This window comes from Chroicocephalus ridibundus, chromosome 1 (genome assembly GCF_963924245.1).
Source record: "Chroicocephalus ridibundus chromosome 1, bChrRid1.1, whole genome shotgun sequence".
NCBI classification, from domain to species: domain Eukaryota; kingdom Metazoa; phylum Chordata; class Aves; order Charadriiformes; family Laridae; genus Chroicocephalus; species Chroicocephalus ridibundus.
The window spans coordinates 216302182-216323094 of record NC_086284.1 but is presented as its reverse complement, the minus strand read 5'-3'; the positions used below and the strand labels follow the sequence as shown (position 1 = coordinate 216323094).

At 44.9% G+C, this 20913-nt stretch overlaps 1 long non-coding RNA gene across 1 annotated transcript; it reads left to right on the top strand.

Annotated features, from left to right (window-relative positions):
* The first annotated feature begins 1797 nt into the window (after window positions 1–1797).
* Window positions 1798–18110, top strand: LOC134511072 (uncharacterized). The gene is made up of 3 exons (XR_010069787.1): window positions 1798–1918; window positions 6133–6220; window positions 17572–18110. It is a non-coding gene; the product is annotated as an uncharacterized LOC134511072 (long non-coding RNA).
* Window positions 18111–20913: the final 2803 nt, after the last annotated feature.

Below are 20913 nucleotides of genomic sequence, written 5' to 3'. Positions count from 1 at the left end.
CCCAGTTATGGATTTTTGTCAATCCTGAAACTTGGCATTAAGCAATCCTGAGCAAACAGTGTTCCCATGGAGCTCATTGACCTTGTGCTCTCACCTCACTCCAGTCACTACCTTCTAGTTTAGGATTTGCCCAGATCGGGGGATTGCAACAGAAGTCACGTCATCAGACGAGGCAGATGATGGACCAGTGGAGTCCCAAAACACAGGGGAACCTGAAACTGGTGTCCAAACTGGATATTTACCCTGTCTTTAGCTTTTTGACGTTGCATTTATTAGTGCCAGTGCTTTGATTTACAACCTGTGCCTCGCCTGGCAAAAGTTTGCAGCTTCTTTTGGAGCTGGTGACCATAGTTTAATTGTTGCATTGCCTAACTCTCCACCAAACTGGAAAAAGTTAGCAGCCGCCAGCCTAAGCAATAAGGCTGTTTGACTTCAGGTGCATTTTGTCCATCCGTTTCTAATAAAGCCTGTAGAAAGCATGTGGGGTTGGCTCCTCCCTTGAAGGAGACTCTGAAGGCAGACAGAGGCTTTGAGCACAGTGGTATTTAAAGCCGTGGGTTTCCGCCAGTAAATGCGGTCCTCTCACATGTGGTGAGTGGAAGAAGTGACTGAGATTTGCATCTCTGCCTGACGCTGGCTCAGAGATGAGAAGCTGTAAGTATAGGGGAAGAGGGGAAGCAAGGGGGAGGATGTCACCACGCGTCACTGATAGCCATTTCCAGTAATCAGTGTGAGCAGCACGCTTTGGCAAAGCTCGTGGTTAATTTACCACCAAGAAGATGTTGGCTAGCTCTCCCACGGCTTGATCACAGGGCTTGAGGTCTCCTTTTTCTTCTCTGCTGTTCACCAAAGAGAGGCAACCGGCAGCATTGATCTTATGATCCATCTCTACATGTGATCTCCTGGTGAGAAGGTTTCTTCCAGTTAATTCACTTCAATTGCTGGTGTGGCAGAACTGCTGTCTTGGTCCTGGATGGCTGATGACAGGCATTGCTGGACCTGGATTTGGTCCAGCCCCAGCTACTAGTGCCCCAAGCCTGAATTGCATGAGATGGGTCTCAGGTGCTTTGAGTTACCTGCAAAGGGGCTCCCAGCACAGTTCCTTCTGGCTTTGTTCAGCAAGCGGGTTTCAGAGGTGCCAAATACCCTGACCTCTCTAGTACCTCCAAGGACACTGGTGCCTTGGGAAACTCCAGTCCTCAAGTCAGTAAATTACAGGTGAGGCCAATTAAATTATGAGGGCATTGCCTAGAGGCAGACCAAGAGGCAACCAATGTTGCACCAGACCTTGCATGGATGTGGAGATGTAGGTAGACCCTTGCTATACTGAATTAACAATCCAGAAGGTTTTATGCAGAGCCCAGAGGCCGTGCACTGGGAAGGCAGTGTGGGTGGGAGGGGAGGAGATGAGGAACCAAACGATACCCGTTGTTTAGCTGCATAAATCGAGCCAATTCCTTGCCAGCTAGTGTTTGCTTTGTAGAATGTGCTGGGAACGCTGTTCGTTAGTTATGCAAAGGTGCGTGATTATGAAAATAAAGTCTCAGATAAACCAAACTAGCCTGTCATGAGGTCCACAAAAAAAACCAAAAAGTGTTTAGAGAGATGCAAAACCCGCCCTCTACTTGGAGCGCTGAAGCTGGGAGAAATGGCATGGTTGCTAGTCCAGGACTGTGCATCAAGTCCTATCTGATCTCCCAGACATTGCACCGGCTCCTTGTCTCCTCCTTCTCTTGCCCAAGGGGTGTTTTGGCTTCTGCACTGAGCAAAGAGAAAGGCATATGTGACCTAAATCAGGTTTTACTTCTGCGCACATCCCTCCAGCTTGAGTAAACAGCAGAGGATGTGACTGAGAGCACATACGGTACCTCATCAACGCCTCTTCTCCGCTTCAGGTTCTCTTCTGCCTTCCCCAGAGGTGAGTTTGACTCATTATGCATTTTAGAGGGATGCTTCTCCTTTCCCCGCACCGCTCATTAAACCTCCCTGATCAGCCGCTCCCCTGCCCACCTCTGCAGCTTTTGTTGTTGCATGGAGTAGCATTGTCCAACAGGACCTACCTCCCAAGCCAAACCCCACTGGAGGGCTGGGAAAGGACGGGAAAAACCCTGGAGACTGACAAAACAAACACAAAAAAAGGCTCACTTGATCAGCCTGAGTGCCAGCCCCACCCTGGGGTGTGGGATAAACATGGGCAAGTATTTATTCATCGCCACTCAGCATCCAAATATTTGTTTCTCTTTGTCACACACTCACATTCTCGCTGCCCGCCAGATGCTTTCTTTTGCAGCAAAGGTGGGCACGCTTCTGTCTGCGAAGGCAGGCGAGGAAAGAGATCCCGCCTGAAAGATCCGCGATAAATAAGCTAGGATTTCTGGCAATTTGATGTCCAGATGCACAAGGATATTTCTTTTTGGATACCTGAACTTCCACCTAAACAGTCTTCCTCACCACACATTTGTCTATCTATTTACATTCATGCACTCACAATTTTTTACATATGCGTGTGTGTATGCTTATGCGTTTATGCATATATGTACATCTATCCACCCACATTCACCTACGTATCACTACACAGTGCTGGAAATGATAATCTGGATGCCATGCCATTAATAATGCATAAATCTGATGTTTACAGAAGTGATTACGTGGCACATGATGCTATTTTAATCTTTGCATACACACATATACATCTTTTCTCCATCAGTCTAGTTATGAGCATGCCAGTATATAGGTGTGCTTAACAACATTGTGTTCTTATACGGGAATGTGGATGAGTTAAGTTAGCACACAGCACTGGTTATCTCAGCCAGAGTAAATGTCAGCAGAATCATTAAATTAAAAATCATATGCCTCTGGTATTTGGCTGAATCAATATGAACCTGATGCATGCATCAATGTCCTGATGATCTTGATGTAATTTCAAGAGTGAAATGTCCTTATATGACTAAATAGGAAAAGTTCCTGATTGACCCCATGACCACTAAAGTGCTTCACCCACTGATAGAGTGAATTAGGCTGGAGGTAAAGCGTGGAGGTGTGGCACCTGGGAGAAAAGCTTTCCGTCATGGTGAGCACAGGCAACACGTGAGTGATAACTACCCTTTGATCTGTCCCAGCTTTATGGATATTAGGGGAAGTGTCTTTAGGGCAAGTGAGTTCAAAATGTTGACCACGGCGATTAGATAAGGGTGTTTAGCGAGAAGCTTAATTTCCTGCTTAAAATGGCCATGATGACCTGCGATGTGATGAATAATGATGATGGGCTGCTAGAGGTCAGGGAATGGACCCCAGGGGAAGGATTTCTTAAATATCTTTAAGGATGTAAAAGGGAGGGGATTTCCCAGCTAATCCGAGTACTTTACAGAGCTGGGATTTTACCCAGAAGTGATCCTTGGGGCAATTCCCCATTGCCCTGGTGAGACTCGTGAATTTGAACTGGTAACTCAGAGAAGCATTAAAGGCAACACAGAGATTCTTGTTCTGGCCCAAGTCAGGCTGCCTCTGTACCCATAGGTAATTAAGGATGTGTTTTGTCCTTATCAGTGACAATCTACTTTTATAATCTTGATGACAGACTTTACTGAGATGTCCCACTGCAGCACCTGCAAGATGCTTCAGTGCCCACATTGTGGTTTAAATTCAAGAGAAAGCTGGGTGATGCCCAGCTCCCAGCGAAAGCAGTGGGCGTGATGCTCAGTTTAGACAAAAGTGACATAAATGTCCATGTGCTGTTGACTCCATTGACTGGATAGGGAGCTGGGATTAGGCAGCCCTGGAGATCTGTTCTGCTCTCTGTGTTTTTAAGATGGGTAGAAGGCACAACTCATCTTAGTCAGACCAGAAAGTGGTTCAATATAACACATGCTTCACCTGAAAGTCATTTTCCCACTGCTCATTGCCGTGGGCGCCTGTAAATATGCTGTTCTTCCACTGGCAAACCTACCCATCAGTGGAATAGACAAAAATTTGCATTTTCGACCTAAGAAACCTGTGTGGTCCCAGAGCCAAACCACCATAGGGTATGGTGCTCCTCCAACCATACCACGTGTACATCCCCTGTTACATCAATGGCTGAGGGAGTACCTTCATCTACACTTTTCCTGAAACCATCAGAAGAACAGGCAGGGAAGCCTAGGAGGTCAAGGTAGTTTTTTCAGTCAGGTGTTACGTTCCAGATAAGATACCGTGTGTTCTGTCAGATAAGAGGAGGTACAATGGCTCCTGACCTGAAATCCCTCAGCACAGGCTGTCGCAAGTTCCCAGCGGTCTCCTGGTAACAGTGGCAGAGAGTGGCTTGGAACTGACTTGCAGCACTTCTGTAATTGGAGACACACCTCTGAAGCTATAAATGTAATTGCATCTCAAGAGATTACTGAGATCAGAAAAAGAAGGCCATTAGCTGCTTTGTGACCATGTTGAACCCTCCAAATTGACTGTAGCCCAGCCTATTGAGAAGGGGTTAGACATAGCTGCTGCCCAGAAACAGGGTTCTCCTGTGGTCCATGCCTTGCTGACATTTTTATACTCTGAGTTAGACCCTTTAAACACCACCCACGGTATGTGATCCCACTTTTGGTAACAGTTTCTCTGAACTCAGCTTAAGTCAACTCCTGCTCTCCACTGAAGACAGAAAGTGGCCCAGATTTCAGTGACAACATCTCCCTCTGTCCTTCTGTGGTGGTTTCACTGCAGAAGGGGAGCAGAGGGGGAGAAGGCTTTTTGGGAAGCCCTACAAGGTGGGTATAGGTTGACCAAAGCTCCTTGGTAGGCTCCAAGGCCTTCAGCGCCATCTACTGCCATGCTAAGTCTTGACTCCCTTATCATTTCTCCAGGAATGGGTTTAGAGGATACTTTCAGGCTCGTAGGGTGGGGATAATTAGTAGCTACGTCTATTGCCCTGCTGTTCTAACGGACTGAGCACAAATTCAAAAACATGCTAGTGTATGGAGACAAAAACCCGGTGCTATTGCCCTTAAAAATGCATACAATTAGGCGCAGAGGAACACTTACTCCTAATAGCTGAGATACTGAGATCCATACAGGTGGGGAGTAGGACATACCCTCTCTTTGAATTGCTGGAACTTCTGTGATAGTTTCTCGACAGCTGAGACACAGAACCATAGTGACGAAGAGAGACTTTCTTTGTATTGTCAAAGATGAACATCATACAATTCAATTCATTGGCTATTCTCACCCAAAATCAAATCCCCTTGAGGTACACATCAGACTTCCCCATCTTTCCGCATTACTCACCAAGCGCACCCAGGTCCTTGAGAAAAGCAATCCCACGGATGGGTTTGCCTTTGCCCGAGGCAGGAATAACCCAGACTGTCTTCCCCAACAAATTTTTTATGTGCACTACAGGGACTTCATCCCCTTCTACAAAGCGCAAGAAAAAGCAAATACTTAACAACTATTATCTGGCAATGAGCAAAAGCCAGGCAAAGGATAATAACTGTGAGCGATGGTGCTGTTCTTTCTGATCTGCTTTTGGCTATAGGATGTTCTTCACTGTCAGCATAAAATTACAAAGTGGGGGTTGAGTAGACCATTCAGTGAAGGTCAGAGGGAAACAGAGATAGACCAGCTATCATTTTGGGTTCATTGACCCGTCTGCAACCAGATTCAAAACATTCCTTGCATTAAGCAGTAAAGAAATGTTAGATAAACATGTGATAGAACAGGTGTGGTTGAAGCAATGTACGTCTCTATGCCATGTTCTAATCTCAATCAGCTTGAAGCAAATCAGATTAAATCAGTGAAGTTCCACTGAATTTTCAGCCCCTGTATTAAGCACAGAACTTGGTTCTTTCTGCTCTTCCCAGGTAGAAGAACGTAGAAGTTCAACAGCTCTGCCCAGCCTACAAAAGATCTAATTTATGGAGCAAGACAGTAAGTCACCATCCATGTGAGAAAAGCCTTGACAACCAGCCGCAAAAACCATCTTTTTAGCCATTTGGGAGCTGGGGTCATCCTAAGGCATTCTGTGGGGTATGTTCCTCCCCTGCACTCTCAGGTGGTAGTAGTTCAAAATACACATGCTCCTCTCTACCTGCCCAAGAGCCTGGTTATTGATTTTACAAAGTGAAGACCCAAAATCAAGTCTGTTCAACTTTGCTTCTTCTGTAGGTGAAGCCAAAGGCCATGCAGAAGCTTCAGCATCTTCCAGTCCTCAGCAGTCCGCACTCTAGACAAGGGAGAAGATGAACCACAAAGTGTAAGTGTTTCACATCATCTGTAAAGCTATCATAGAGCATTTTAAGGGTTTCAATGTAATGTAAATGAGAGGACTTGGGCATCTTCTGTATAGCATCTGGTGTAAGCAACAGTATCTGGGGCTCCAGAAAACCCATAAATCATCTTTTAGAAGAACTTGCCCTTATTTAAGGAGTACAAAGCCTTCCAGATGCATAAATGACTGATCCCAGCTCAGCAACATCTTTTGCTCCTGTGTTTGCCAATGGCCAAGGAGCTAATGTACATTTGTTTGCATTTAATTCTTCTGGTTGGTGAAACCATTATTAGGAACTGGGATCAGTCTCATCTAATGAGAGGGTGCTGTGGGATGGCTCTAAGTCACAATTTTGACAAAGCGTGTACATTCAACTTTAAATACCTCTTCTGTGATCCTTGAACAAGGCAGGAAATCCTACAGGTGCCTTGGACTTCATCTAACTTCTTGGTTGAGAGATCTGGGAACTGATTTCAGCACACTCCCACACCAAACGCTTTGACTTTCCCAGGGTTTGATATGCTGTCAGATCCTCTGGGACCTGGAAAATAGAAGGAAGCAGCTTTTGAGGAACTTGTAACCCAAAACCAGGGGAGATTTTGGAGGAGAAACTGAAAACTTGAGATTAAAACCAGTTTGCTACTAACAGTCATCTCAGAGTTCTTGTGGTCTGGGAGTTAAATACAACCTCAGGACCTCTTGCATGCTCTTCTAGTGAGGATTTGATCAGCCTTATTCAGCATTGTTGTAAGGAAAGGAGTAGATATTGGGAGGTTCCCACTAATGAAGGTTCAGAACATAGCCTAGCATAATTGCAACTTAAATGCTTCTGCTGAGCTCCAGCTGGTGTTGATTTGTCACCAGCCTTCTGCTGCAGATGGTTGGGTAAATTAGGCATCCTTTGTATAGCAACCTGCAGTCTTTTTCCAAGAAAAACAAACAAAAAAACCTCAGTGTGGTTTCTGCAGGAATGAAACTCCGGTTGAAACACGGGCTTTGTCTGTCTCCACTGAAGAGCAGTCCCATTGACCACTTCTGCAAAGGGCATGAGTAATGAGGACTTCTCTCAACCAGAGATAACCTCCTGAAAAATTATGATTTTCACCAAATTCTTAGCAGCATCTCTTCTAGCTAACATGCTTGCATTGCTACTCCTGGCAAGCTGAATGGTAGAAGAAGAGTACGTTTGTGCAGTACGTTTGTGCACACACCCAAATTCCTAGTGGGCATCGCCCAGGTCTCCAGCTGGGAAATTTGACATGCAAAATATGACCCTGATCACCTGCTGAATGCTCCAGGGATGACGTGTGGCAATCAGCCTTCCTGGGGCAGCTTGTAGGCATGTGATAAGACTAACACGTGTTCTCAACCACCTTTGGTGTCCCGGTGTTGCTAAAGGCTACACCTCTCTTTGGCAGTCCTGCACCTTGGCATGCAGAGAGCTGGGTTTCAATGAGTTCACGGTGACCTTACAGAGTCTCTCTAATCCCAGACGTACCTATGACTGAAAAGGACAGGCCTGGGGTTGAATGATTTGACTTTCCAGTGCTTCAATTTACCTAGATGCCAAATGGTGATATGGAGTTCTTGGAGATCTTTGTGAAACGCGTCATCTCTTGCTTCTGCAAGAGTTAATTATTGTAATTATAATACCCTTTTTACTACCAGTGATTTAGCACAAAGGAATCTACCTGAGGTGATGGGACAAGAAACTTTTTATAGCGCTCAGTCAGCAGGATTTGGAGAGGAGATGTCTGAGTTCTGTTCCTGAATCTGTGACTGTGACTCTGCCAAGACCTTGTCCAGGACACTAAAACGACTCTGTGGCTCACATCATTACCCATATGTAAAACAGAGAGAATGATACTGAGCACTCTACAGAAAGGATGAATTCCTCACTGTCTGTAGGATGACTAGGGAAGCCTTGAGTGCCAGGGAACGCAAAAACGCTTATCATTTTCCTCCTTGTGGCTCCAATTTGTGATCTCAATATCCATGCTGAGCTCTGGAGGGACGTGTCCTAGCAAGTTTGTATTCGGCTTATGACAACCAACATGAAAAAAGGGATCCATGCCTCTGGTAGAAAATGCTTCAAAATCAGGGGAAAAAAAAAAGAAAAAGCTTGGACTACTCTGTCCTTTTCTAAACACACAGTAATGGAGATTTTAGAAGCTCTGTGTATTAGTAAGTTCTAACTCGCTAGACAACTGACTTTTTCTTCATGAGTAGTCATGGCAATCAAGTCCAGCTGATGTGGTCTCCTGATCTGAGCTAAGAGTGCCTGTCATGTTGACTCTACCCGTGGGTGGTTTCCACAGGGCATTTTTCCACTTACAAGTTGCTTCTCTTTTACTCTAACACAGCTTGAATTAGTCAGACTGCAGTTTCTGACCACCTTCCCAGAGACATGGCTATTTTCAGACTTAGGGAGATAAGCATTTCCAAGCAATGAGTTAAAAACAGCTAAAATTTCCCCTGTGGGAGAAAAGGGACACATTTAATCCATTCTCATCCACCACAGGTTCATCTCTTACACCTGCCTTTCATCCTTTGCTGTCAGCAGTGTTTTAGCAATTTTTTTTCTTTATTTCTTTTTAATTTTTTCTTTTTTTTTTTTTCACGTTCTTGTCTGTTCTGGGTTGATGTGTGTAAGAACTGTAAAAGTAATAAAACAGCCTGAAGGACACGACTGGCTCAGTTTGCCATGCTATTTCACCCTGGCTTCAATGATGAGTCGAGGCAGAGTTGCCTTTTCAGTCCCACTTACACCCAGATCCCGTGAAGACGTGGCTGTTTGCAGCTCTGCGAGGAACCACACTGAAATCACGGGGAATAAAGACAAGTTACATGCGTAGTACAAAGTCATCCAACACAGAGAGTTTCCATTTTTCTCACCACTCGCTGATGTTTAGAGTATGCTAACGTGGTGATGCTTGAAACAACAGCGAATAAAAACAATTCAGGGGGAGGTGTGATGTTTAACTTGGCCAGAGCCTCACAGGATTTCTAAAGCACGTTAAAATCCTTGGATGAAAGACAGATCGTAAGGGCAAGAATATCATTATTATCAGTTTAAATTCTGCATGTGAAGTAGCATGTGAAGTAGCAAGATCCCAAGGTCAGGGCAAAACACGCCACATACAGCTGTGGAATTTGATCCTTGCTACAAGGGTGAGCTGTTAATTATAAGGGGTGCTTTGTACCACCTCTGACAACATTTCCCGTCACAAGTTGCCTACAATAATTGAAAATGGAGTTTTAAAGCAAGCAGATAATTTGTCAGCCTGGGACGAGAAAGCAGAGATTTAATTTCAAGAAGTTCTCAAAGACACAAGGCAGAATAGCACCGTTCTTAGCAAATTAATCTCTTGGTGTGGGAACTGATCTGGATTTAGGTGGCTGCTGGAATATTGGAAATTTTTATTGTCACTTTTCAGGCGTTAATAGCAAAATACTGTGGGTTGTTTTCCTTGGTTTTGGTTTTTGTTTGGTGTATGGTTTTGTTTTTTTTTAAACTAATTTTCCTTCCACACCGCAAATTTAAAGAAATAAAACCAGAAGTAAAACTGCATTTGACAAATGAGAAACTGAATGTACTCAGTCCTGACTCATGGTCATGGAGCAAGGGTTCAGTCTGGGCCGCATGTGAGAGCTCATTGCTCGGGCTCAAGGAGTATTGGAGCGCTGATTTAGGGATGCCCTTAGCCATGAAGTGCTTCAATCCCACAGTGCATTTTCCTCTGGCTGCAACATAAACTAATAAAAGAGGAAAAAACTACCTTATTTTGGCAAAGAGCACCACAAGGTCCTTCCCAGCAGGAGCAGAAGTATTGCAAAATTCACCAGGGCAGCATTTCCACCTGTGTATTCACCTGTTAAGGGAGGCCCAGGGCACCCAAGTGCTGGTCACTGCCCCAAAGCAGTTCTGCACACTGAGCACTGTGGAGAGGACTGTGAGGGCTGGTGTGAGCGGTTACTGCAAAATGCTCTGCCTTGTGGTAAAATGGCCGGTGTGACATCCCCAGGAGGAACAGAAAGGGAAAGAGGAAAGGCAGCCCCTGTTTACAGCAGGTCTTCCTTGACCCCTCGATCACAGGCTTCATCAGACTAATTGACTAGAAATGCTTAATCTTCAGTGGGAATGGTGATGTGAAACGAAACAGCCGTTTGCCGCTGGCTCTTCCTCTTGAGCATTACACAAGACCCTACAGGTGAAAATCAGGTTGGTTGGTCCCAGGCACCTCTGTGGTGAATGCACTGTCAACTTGAGATGAAAAATGACAAGTTGCAAAGTCCAAAGCTCTTTTCTCCTCCATGACGTCCCTCATCAGTTCTCTGGAGTTGGTCCCGCTCCTCATGCTTTGTGAAATCTCCTGAGGTTAAACTTCAAGCTGTCAGGAAAAGACAGCTCCTCCCCTGGAAATAACCAACTCATGGAAAAATTATACTCCTACCTGGACCTTGTGCACAAGAAGTCTTCTATGAACTCCTGCAGATAAAATTCTGGTGTGATTGTACAGCAATAGAAGGATGTTCCTCCCATGGGCCTGCCGTTCCCTTGGGCCTAGGAGAGCTCAAGGAAGGTGACTTTCCGTTCCCAATAGCTTCTTTCAACTTGTTGAGAACAACACTGGGAACAGAGCAGACCCTACCCTTGTAAAACCATTCAAAACCCCTCCCCTGAGATGTCCACAGGAGCCCCGCCAGATGGGCACGTTGCTGGATGAAGCTCACATTCCTCCCGAGGAGGAGCAACCTGCCATCTAGAGCAATTCAGTTCCAGTGGGAGACCTCTTCAAGGGTCCACCACGCTGGGTCATTAGGATTTCCAACCCTGCAAATTAAGGGGAATACTGGAGAAGGCAAGTGAGACATGCATGTAATATGGATCCCACAGCCTGATGGTCTGAAGTTATTTCTACGTAGCTGCCTTATGCTGTCCAAGGGCTATAGGTTATTTTGCATAAGAAAAGGAGACAACATAAACGAGAATCAGTCCACCAGCCTTCCCTTTGTGGTTAGTGTCATCCAAATTGCAAGGCCGGACTCTTCTTGGCTGACATTTAGACCACTGTGTCATTTAAATTGTCTTGGGACCATGTTGCCACTATGCAGCTGACAAGGATAACACGGTGCAAGACAAATGACAAGACTAATTTTCTCATGTAATTGTGTGCCGTTTCCACCCAAAAGGAGAAGGAGACCATAACACTACCTGCTGCAGTTCCAGTCTTAATGAGTCCTGGGAGGAGGAGTTGGTAATTAGGCTCATGATTCATGTTTTGGGTGTGAATTTCTGTTCGAATGCTCTGCCAATTAGTGCACACTTCCTGATCAATAGCAGGGTAATTATGAGATTAAGGTTAATGGGTCAGACTCATTGAAGGCTTCCTATTCTATGCTAATGTCAGATTATCTGAATCCTGCTGTCATTAGTTTTATCTTTCCAGGTTGCTGGCTATAAAGGAACAAGGGGCAAAAATGGCTTGTAATTAACTCTGTTTTGCGCAGGAAGAATTGTACACCAAGGGTTATAGATGTGAGATGGGTGTCTAAGTTCTCATCAGCTGAAATCTAACCAACAGAGCCAATAGTGTCTACAGAGAACTTCATCCTGCCCTGAAGAGAACAGCTGGGGTGGGATTAATTTACCTAAACACAGCTCACAAGTGCAAGGGTTATCCTTGATATCTCCACAGACTTGGCTGATATTCCACAGGGAGAACCATTCCACCTGGACGGGGAATGGATGAGAGTCCCTGAGACATCTCAACTGTGGACAACAAAGCATGGACAACTTAAGTACCCAGTATGTCCAACCAAGTGAGACATGAGGGTTTCAAACCAGCTCTTTAGCCCAAGGCAGTCAGCTCCAAGGAGAGAGGTGGGAGTAAAATTTAAGGTAGACACCCACATGAGCGTTTGTAGCCCTTTCTCACTCCTGAGCCTTCTCACATTCTGGAGCTCTACTCCTTCCCAAGCCTGCAGGTTTTACTCCCAAACAGGAGAAAACCCTCTGCGGATACCATCTTCTACTCTGATGACATCCTCCAGGGAATGAAGCAAACCCAGGTGCTGGGCCTGGAGCTGAGATGTGAATGTTTGCCTTCCTTAGCAGAAATGGGGAAAATAAAAATGTAAGGAGTTTTCATTACAGGGAAAAGGTAGGACTCTTACGACCAGCAAGGTCTCTCTGAGCTGTTGGCTGGGTAAAACCATGAAAGAAGATCCCATATGGGAAAGACAGCATTTGAATGAGTTGAATGGGAACCAAAATCTCTGTGACAGTGATGGTGGGTACCAAACAGAAACACCATCTGATTGATGATGCTGACCCCCTGGAGAGAGACACCTCTCAACCCCAGGAATAAGATGAGAAGAAGCAGGTTCTTCTTGGCATTTACAGACTAGTTTTGCTGGCTCCAGAAAGAGGGAAGCACCCAGAAGGACATTGTTGAGTCTACAAGTCTCCAGGGACCAAGTCACTGACAAGACAGTTTTGCTTCTGTGATTATGCCTTGGCCCAAACTTCAGGCCTACTAAGGCCTTTCAAGTGACACTTTTCTCATGCCCATTGAATCCTTTGCTTGTCTGCTACGTGGCAGGCAAAAATGGTTCCTCTGCAGGATTATTGCAGTGAGGTGGCGTGAGGGGACCTATTTTGCTACGGCAAGCTCTGTTCAAGTAGCCGTTTGGGTGAGAAAAAGACGTTTGTTACACAGGTTTGCAGTGTTCATCTTTCCCTTGCAATGGGACCTGAACCAAATCTTGACGTTGCTGTTCAGACAATGCCCTGAAACTTTCGGTCATTTTAAGTAATTTTTCCTGTACTTTATAAGGTTTAAAGAGGAGTGATTTGATCATGTCATATTATGCAGGTTCCTTTTTCATACTTTCTCAAGATTTTTTTCAGGACTTTAAATTCCAAAATGATTCAGTTGTCTTTAAAGGCTCAGACTGTTTGTTTTTTTTTTTTTTTTTTGGGAGAGACACAGCCACGTTGTAACCTCTCTCCTGGGATATTTGCAGCCAAACACTAAAAGAACCAACACACCCAGCAGCAAAATCTAACATCTGCCCATGAGGATACACAGCACAGATGTGACTACTTTTGGGGACACAAAGAGTTTCTTCTCCAGCACATCAGACGACTGGATTCACCCTACATTGCTCACACTTTAGTGGCTGGCTTGAACAGAGTTACTCCAGATAACTCGGCTCAGACGAAATGCTATTTATTTGACAGTAGTGGTCCCATTAGTCATCCCCAAATAATCCAAATCTGACCACAAAAAAGGCAGAGTTTTAACATCCAAGGCTTTCCTGTGTTGTGGGCTGCTGTCCTGTTTCCCTGGGACCTTCACCCCTACCCTGGGAGAGTGCTGCTTTCGGGGCTGCAGCGTCTTTGCCTCAGTCTCTTTAAAGCACAGGGGATGAAAAGCAAAGCTGTGCGTATCCGCAGATATTCTCCATTGCCAGGGACATATTTTCCATCACCAAATACGCCACGGGGGGAGTCCTGCTGCTTTCAGGGTTTTGAAAGTTATTTGGACAAATTCACTGGGAGAGCATTCAGGAAAAATGTGAATGTGTGTTTGTCTTGTCATATTTTCCCTTAGGTCACTGCTGTCAACCATAATATTGGGCTAGATGGTCACAGTGTGGTCATTTTTATGTTGTTTTGTACAAAGAAATACAACACTTGTATTTGCACTCTCTGGTTCCAGCCCACCGTGCACAAGATGAGCACAATAGTGGGATGAGAGAGGGTCAGTCCAATGGCATCCCTGAAATTAGGGGAGACAAATATGTAAGAACATGATAAGCACGAAAGCAGATCTACAGGATCAGATCGATGGTCCACATAGACCACTGCCAGCAGTGACCATCCAGAATATGGGAGCCTTCTCCCAGGATACCCTTCCAGTGATCTGTGGCTCTGAGCTTGGCAGTCATAGACATCATCCTGGATCCTGATGTTTGCTAGCTCGAGCTGAAGTCTGCTGCAGCCTCCTTGTTGTGTTGTCATGCAAGCACGGTAGGTCCAGAGGCTGGGATACATCAGTCCCTGCTGCAGCCTCCTGCCCTCTTTGCAATGGAGATAGAGATGGTAAGACCACGGCACACAGACAAAAACACACATGAGAAGGGCTGTGGTTGGTAGGAAAGTGGGTTATTTAGAATCATAGAATCATAAAATGGTTAGAGTTGGAAGGGACCTTAAAGATCATTTAGTTCCAACCCCTTCACCATGGGCAGGGACACCTCCCACTAGACCAGACTGCTCAAATTTCTGCCCCGCATCTTTGGCTTGGTCTGAGCTGCTTGGAAAGTGGGGTTGGATGGCTATGGACGTAGCTGTTGGATGATTTGAATCCTGTTTCTTCTACACTGGGTCCCAACTGTTCAGTGTAAAGCTCTGTAGTTAAATAAAAGAAAGGAAACCATGCAGAAATTTATGGTGACCTGAAGTATGATGAGCAATTAGTGTTGAGGTCGTTGTATCCACATGAGGAACTAGAGAGGATAAATCAGGAGAGTTGAGAAAACTCAGGACAGAGGGCAGGTTCACATTTGTATGCACTGAAGAGGTTGCTTTCATTGTTTTCAAGCCCAGACCCAGACAAGTGGGGAGCATCAGGGAGAGGTGCTCCAGCCTCCTTCCATGAGCAGAACAGCATTGCCTAAGCAAGGACAGAGGGACAGTGAGTGCTGCCGACCCATGGCCAGATGCGGTCAATAAACCTGCCTGGAGCCACACCAGCCCTGGAGGAAACCCAGTAAACTCCCTGCCCTGAAAGTTCAATATTGCCCAAGATGTCCCCTCTGAACACTAGGCAAGATTTCCCCACCTAAGCGTGCCTGCTTTGATCCCTCAACCCAAAATTCTCCTTAAATGAAAAAAAAATTAAATATTAAAAAAGCACCGCTTTGCTTTTGCATAAGAACATTATTTCTACCTTTTATGAGCAGAGTGGCAGTTTTCACAGAGGAATAACTCTGGACAGAGTTATTAAAAGATTAAAAAACACACCCAAAAAAAAGAAATCCAGGCTGAAAAAACAAATATCCTTACCAGAACTCAGGGGCGTTTCTCATAACAACTTGCTTATGTTATGAAGTCTGATTTTTTTTAATATTTTTTTTTTTTTTTTAAAAAAGGATGAGGTAGACTCAATTACTTTGCCGAAATTCATATGACCTGCTGATAAACCAGTTTAAAAGTCTCCTGCTGTAGCCTTGTACAGGGCTGCAAGAATCTCTCCAGCTCTGTAATCTCCTTGGTTCCTGTGCCGATGGGAGAGGCATTGCCTTGCTTGTGTTTTTGACGGGCTCGCGCCTTATTCTCGTGACAGCCTGCAATTCACCCTCCGTGTGGGTGTGAGCATGTCTTACCTGAGGCACAGCAGGTCCCCGGGGCTCGTGACTCCTGGCGGCGCCGCGTCATGGCCCCAGGCAGCACTTGCAATGGGCGAGTGTTCACCTTGTCCTGGAGAGAGAAGGTGATGAGGGTACGAGTGGCTCTACTGAAATCTGGCCAAAGCGCTGAGATTTCAGGGCAGCGAACCTGAAAATAGTGGGGAGGAAAAAAATATAGCAAAAAAAAAGTCTTAAAAATTATAGAAAAACTGTGATTTCAAGTAAATCTCAGTGGAAACTGGGAATCTGTAAAAGGATGAAGGATTTTAGATGACTAGTGTTTGGGCTGATGCAAAATTTGCTACTCTGAGACCCGCTGTAAACAGCATCGGTACCATCGTGCTGCATGAGTTCTGGCTTCACTTTGCTTCTGTAAATTGAGATAAATGCTTCTTTTTAAAGGAAAAAGTGAATATACAACATCAAGCAGGGAAAGCAGATGTATTTATGCAGTTACAAATGTTTGCTTGAGCCGGCAGATGCTAGGCATGTCTCAAATACCTTTACTGTTTCTTTTTTCTTTTTTTTTTTTTTTTTTTTAAGTTTCCGCGTCTCATGGAGATGAATTTGCTCTCAGAGGTGACTTCAGGACACGCAAATCACCTCGAAGCTGTGCTGGACTTTTGCCTTATGTCTATACCAGGTGTTTCTCATCACAGTTTGCTTTATACATACTTCTTGTCTCTTGAGATACTGGGGACCACAATAAAGCAGCGTGTTTCACTTTCTACCCTTTGGTCATTAAAATTGTACAGAGTCCTTACAGCTGGTGTGCTGCAGCTCAGGTCCAAAAATGGATTTAGAGGAAACTCAACATCCTCACTCTAAAAAAAGCAAAACGATCCTCTCTGCCTCCCCCATAATTACAGTTTGACATAACGAGTGAGTGGTATTTATTAATTTCAGCTCTCGGAGCTGATGTCACCGCAGAGTTGGTGTCCGGGAAATCTCTGAGTCACGTGGAGATACAGAGCCAGGAAATATCAGCAGAAGATAAAGAAGTAAATATTAAGACGAAAGAGGTTGAGAGCTGGTTGCTGCTTCCTGAAAGAAGCTGTGAGAAGCTGGTCGGTGCTCAGAGCAAACCGTGGCCTTGGGTTAAATGCCAATATTCCACTCGGTTGACAAAGTACGGCAGAACGCCTCCCGCCTCCCAGCTGCGATTGCCAAACGATGTAAAGGAGGAGGGAGGCGACAGGCTCGAATATGACCCATGGTCCTGGAATGTAAACTGTCCTCTTTCTTCTCGGCTTCAGCTAATTGAAAAAGCCATCAGTGCCTCCGTGGGGGGATGGGAGGGAGTGTGACACATTTCCAGCTCCGTTAATTTTCCTACCAGACCCGATCTTGAAATATATGGATTAGGGCTGGATGATGCCGAGGGCTTGGAACTTGAAAGGTTCAGGATTTAGGCTGAGAAGGTGCTCTTGGTATGAAGCAGTTTTGGACGGGCAGAAGCTCCCTGTGGATCCTGCCTGAATTCAGCAAGTGATTTCAGGTTAAAAACGATTTGGAAACATAATTTTTTCAAAGCTAGGATTCAGTCATCTTTTAGTAGTCACTGCCTGCTCAAATTCATGCAGTTTTTTATTTCTCTTCCTCGTTATTACCCACTTACCGGCGGGAGGTTTCTCATCACTAGATAAGTGGAAGAAAGGGGAAAATCTTGGGGGGAGAAGAGAAACCAAAGATCCATGAGGACCTGTTGCTCTGCACTGAGTATAAATTCAGGCTGAGCTGCCTGTGCTCCAGGAGGCTTGCCGGGGTCTCTGAAACCACATGGGGCTAAGGTAGACCCTGACTTCTGAAAAAGTAGAAAAAAAACACCCAAAACCAAACCAACAACAAAACCTCAAGGTTGGTTCGTTATTTGTTTTTTTTTTTTCCTTTAAACTTTTCTCTTATTTAAATTCCAGGTTTTCCTGGTGAGATCATCCTAGCTACAGTGATGCAGGGCTTTGTATAGACAAGCAGAGGAATGGGTAAATAGAGAAGACTTCTCCTCTCCTGCGTCAGTGAAGAGAAAAACGTCTGTCTGATGATTTGAAGTGAAGCTGGCATGTTTTGGCCCGATCTGCGGAAGACATTCAAGTTTCACTTCGCTGTGAGAACTTTGCCTGTGGTCCAAGTTTGCCGTCATTTACAACATCATGTAATTTTTGATGCAAAGCTTTTGCTCACATGTGCTGAAGCGCAGAAAAATTTAATTTGATTTTTCTTCTGCAACTGCAGCCCTGGCTGCGGAAATGGAGAGTGTGAGAACTGGGGGAGTCCAGGACTTTGGTTTTGACATTGCATGTGCCTGGCTGTGGACCAGAAAGGAGACACTCTCACTTTTCCTGTCTCAACCCCTTGTATATGGCAACACATTGCAGCCTGCAGAGAGGAGGAAGCTGCTGGTTTAGGTTTCCTTCCAGGTGCGTCCTTTTGCAGCATGACGCATTTTGTGTTCATCTTTGCCACGTGAAATTTTTTTTTTTCTCTCTCTTGGGTCTGAAATAAAAAACTCTTTAGCCTTGGAGAATGTCTTTTGCCCCTGAGGGATGAGTGTGTAAACATAAAGAGAGATGGTGGGAAGGCTTATTAACAAATTTATGTCTCAATGAGATGGTCCTGTGCCAGAAATCTTGAACCTTTTCTCCAGTTTCCCAAAGTCATTGTGAGAAGCTTTTCATAATCTTCAACGTCTCAGAAGTCCATAACTTGATGCTGGAAGCTTCCTAAGTGGTTTGGTGAAAATCGTGGTTGCATATCTTCTAAACTAAACTTTCTGGTGGGTAGAGTACAACTTCAAGGAGATACTTAGTGATGCCTTCTTTCCTATTGTGATTATTAGTGTTATTTTACAGAGTCCAAAGGTAAGAAGTTATTTCTAAAGTCAGGAAAGGCCTTTAGAGAGACTCAGTGCCCATGCCAAAGACCCTGAGACCACATCCATGGAAGCATCTAGTCCCTGGTGATACTGTGGGCATGTGCTCCTCACTGCAAGGGGAGGAAGGACAGCAAAGAAGTCATAGAATCATAGAATGGTTCAGGTTGGAAGAAACCTTAAAACACATCTAGTTCCAGCCCCCCTGCCATGGGCAGGGACACCTCCCACTAGACCAGGCTGCTCAAAGTCTCATCCAGCCTGGCCTTGAACACCTCCAGGGATGGGGCATTGACAGCTTCCCTGGGCAACCTGTTCCAGTGCCTCACCACCCTCGCAGTAAAGAATTTCTTCCTAATATCTAAATATTAGGAAGATTTTCCTCCAAATATCTAAATATTGATGAAGCTTTCTTATGCCAGCCACAGGAGGCATCGCATTCACAGGCTCTTAGCCCTTTGGGGTCATTCAACATTCAAGGTCAGGATGGACGGGGTTCTGAGTAAGCTGATGTAGATGAAGATGTCCCTGCTCATTTCAGAAGGGTTGAACTAGATGATCTTTAAAGGTCCCTTCCAACCCAAAGTATTCTATTCTATTCTATTCTATTCTATTCTATTCTATTCTATTCTATTCTATTCTATTCTATTCTATTCTATTCTATTCTATTCTATTCAGCTTGAAAGCTACAGACTTACCTACCTGGAAAGGAGGCCCCAGTGGGACGCACTCTGACCTTCTTAGTGAAGCTGCGGGACTTGATGCCAATTGCAAAACATGCCCAAGAAGCTGGGAAAATGTTTGATTAACGTGCTGAGAGCTACAGAGAGCCACAGACACCCCAAGCCAGTGGTGCCTGAACCATACATTAAGTCTTTATTTCCATTTATCATGGTTATGCCTAAGCTGAGTATCAGCTAGACTGAATGCATGACGGATGCTCCAAATGCCAGCCAGTGACAGAAAAAGATTTGGCAATGAATTGCAGGATTACTAAATGCAGATACTGGGATTTTGGTGCATCCATATCATGGTATCTTCTGTGTCTGCTGGTAGTCACAGGACTGGAGGCCTTGTGGCACAAGGACCACTTTACTGTTTGACATCCCACTGGAAAGCTGGAACAAACTGTCATTGCAGAGCATTCACAGCCCCAAGGGCAAGAGGCAAAGATGTGCCCAAAGATGTAAAGGGACCCAGAAGCCTGGATGTAAATGGGTTCAGGGAGTCAGGAACTGCAGTCACTGTTATCAGACCATGCTGTCCCCTCTTCTCCTGCTGCCACTCCTCCTATCAACTGTGGCTCCTTCTCCCATCGACTCCTACAGCTGCATGGTCTAGACAACCTACCCTTCCATAAGGTCCAAAGTGAGCAGATACAGCTGCATCTCACATACACTGCATCTCACTTGCCTTGCTGTTCAGTCTCCTGCGCTTGTGCTTTTGTACCGTAGGTCCTTCCTGCTGTTTGTCCTCATTTGGCTTTTTTGAACTCCTCCTGGCCTCTTATGAGGCTTATCTCTGCCTCATGCTAACCTCTGGTACACTTTGGGAAGCCTGTTTCTGTGACAGCTGACCCTGGATAAGGCAGTGAAGGTTGGCATAATGTCTTGTAAGCACATGTAGAAATAAAAAAAATGAATACAATACAGAGAATTCAGGTGTTTGCAATTTCCTTTTTTGGCTAACTCTAAAGAAAACTTTGTCCTGCTTCGAAGCACTGTGAAAACAAGGGGAAGGGCTGATTCTATCAAAATTCATCATACTTGGTATTATGAAAGTGATTTTAAAATCACTCCCAAAGGGCTTTGTTCCCCAAAAGGCTGGGATCAAAGCCTTTTGCCGAGTAATTCCTTCGAGACTCAAATTAATGCTATTTACAAAATGGTTAATGATTAAAGGACAAGTTTAGCATTAAGCTCTCTGGTTCATTAATGCCATGTGACTTCAGATCCCTCCAATAGCTTGGTGTGCAGGTTTGAAAAAAAAAAAAAAAAAAGCCATGGGAGGTACTAGCAGCATTTCTGGTTGCTCTCTCTAGGAGAGAGCAAAAACATGTGGCACACCACATGTCGCTACATGGTGGAAAGGTGAAAGCAGGACTTACCTGATCACAGCTGGTCTTCTGCCCTTCTAAAAGAATCAGCCACCCACAAGAGGCTTTGCAGTGTTTTTATTTAGCCCAGAGGACGTGCATATCTCACACCGTGTGATTTTTAAAGTAAAACCAGCACCCACAAAATTTGCTCTGTGCAAAGGTAGAGAAAGAAGCACTGAAGGCTGGACTTTCCTCCAGCCCCACCAAGCCTTCAAGTGGTGGTACATCATGCATGGATCTTCTGCACTGATTCAAATTTAATTTCTGTTGAACTCTCCCTCCTTTTTTGTT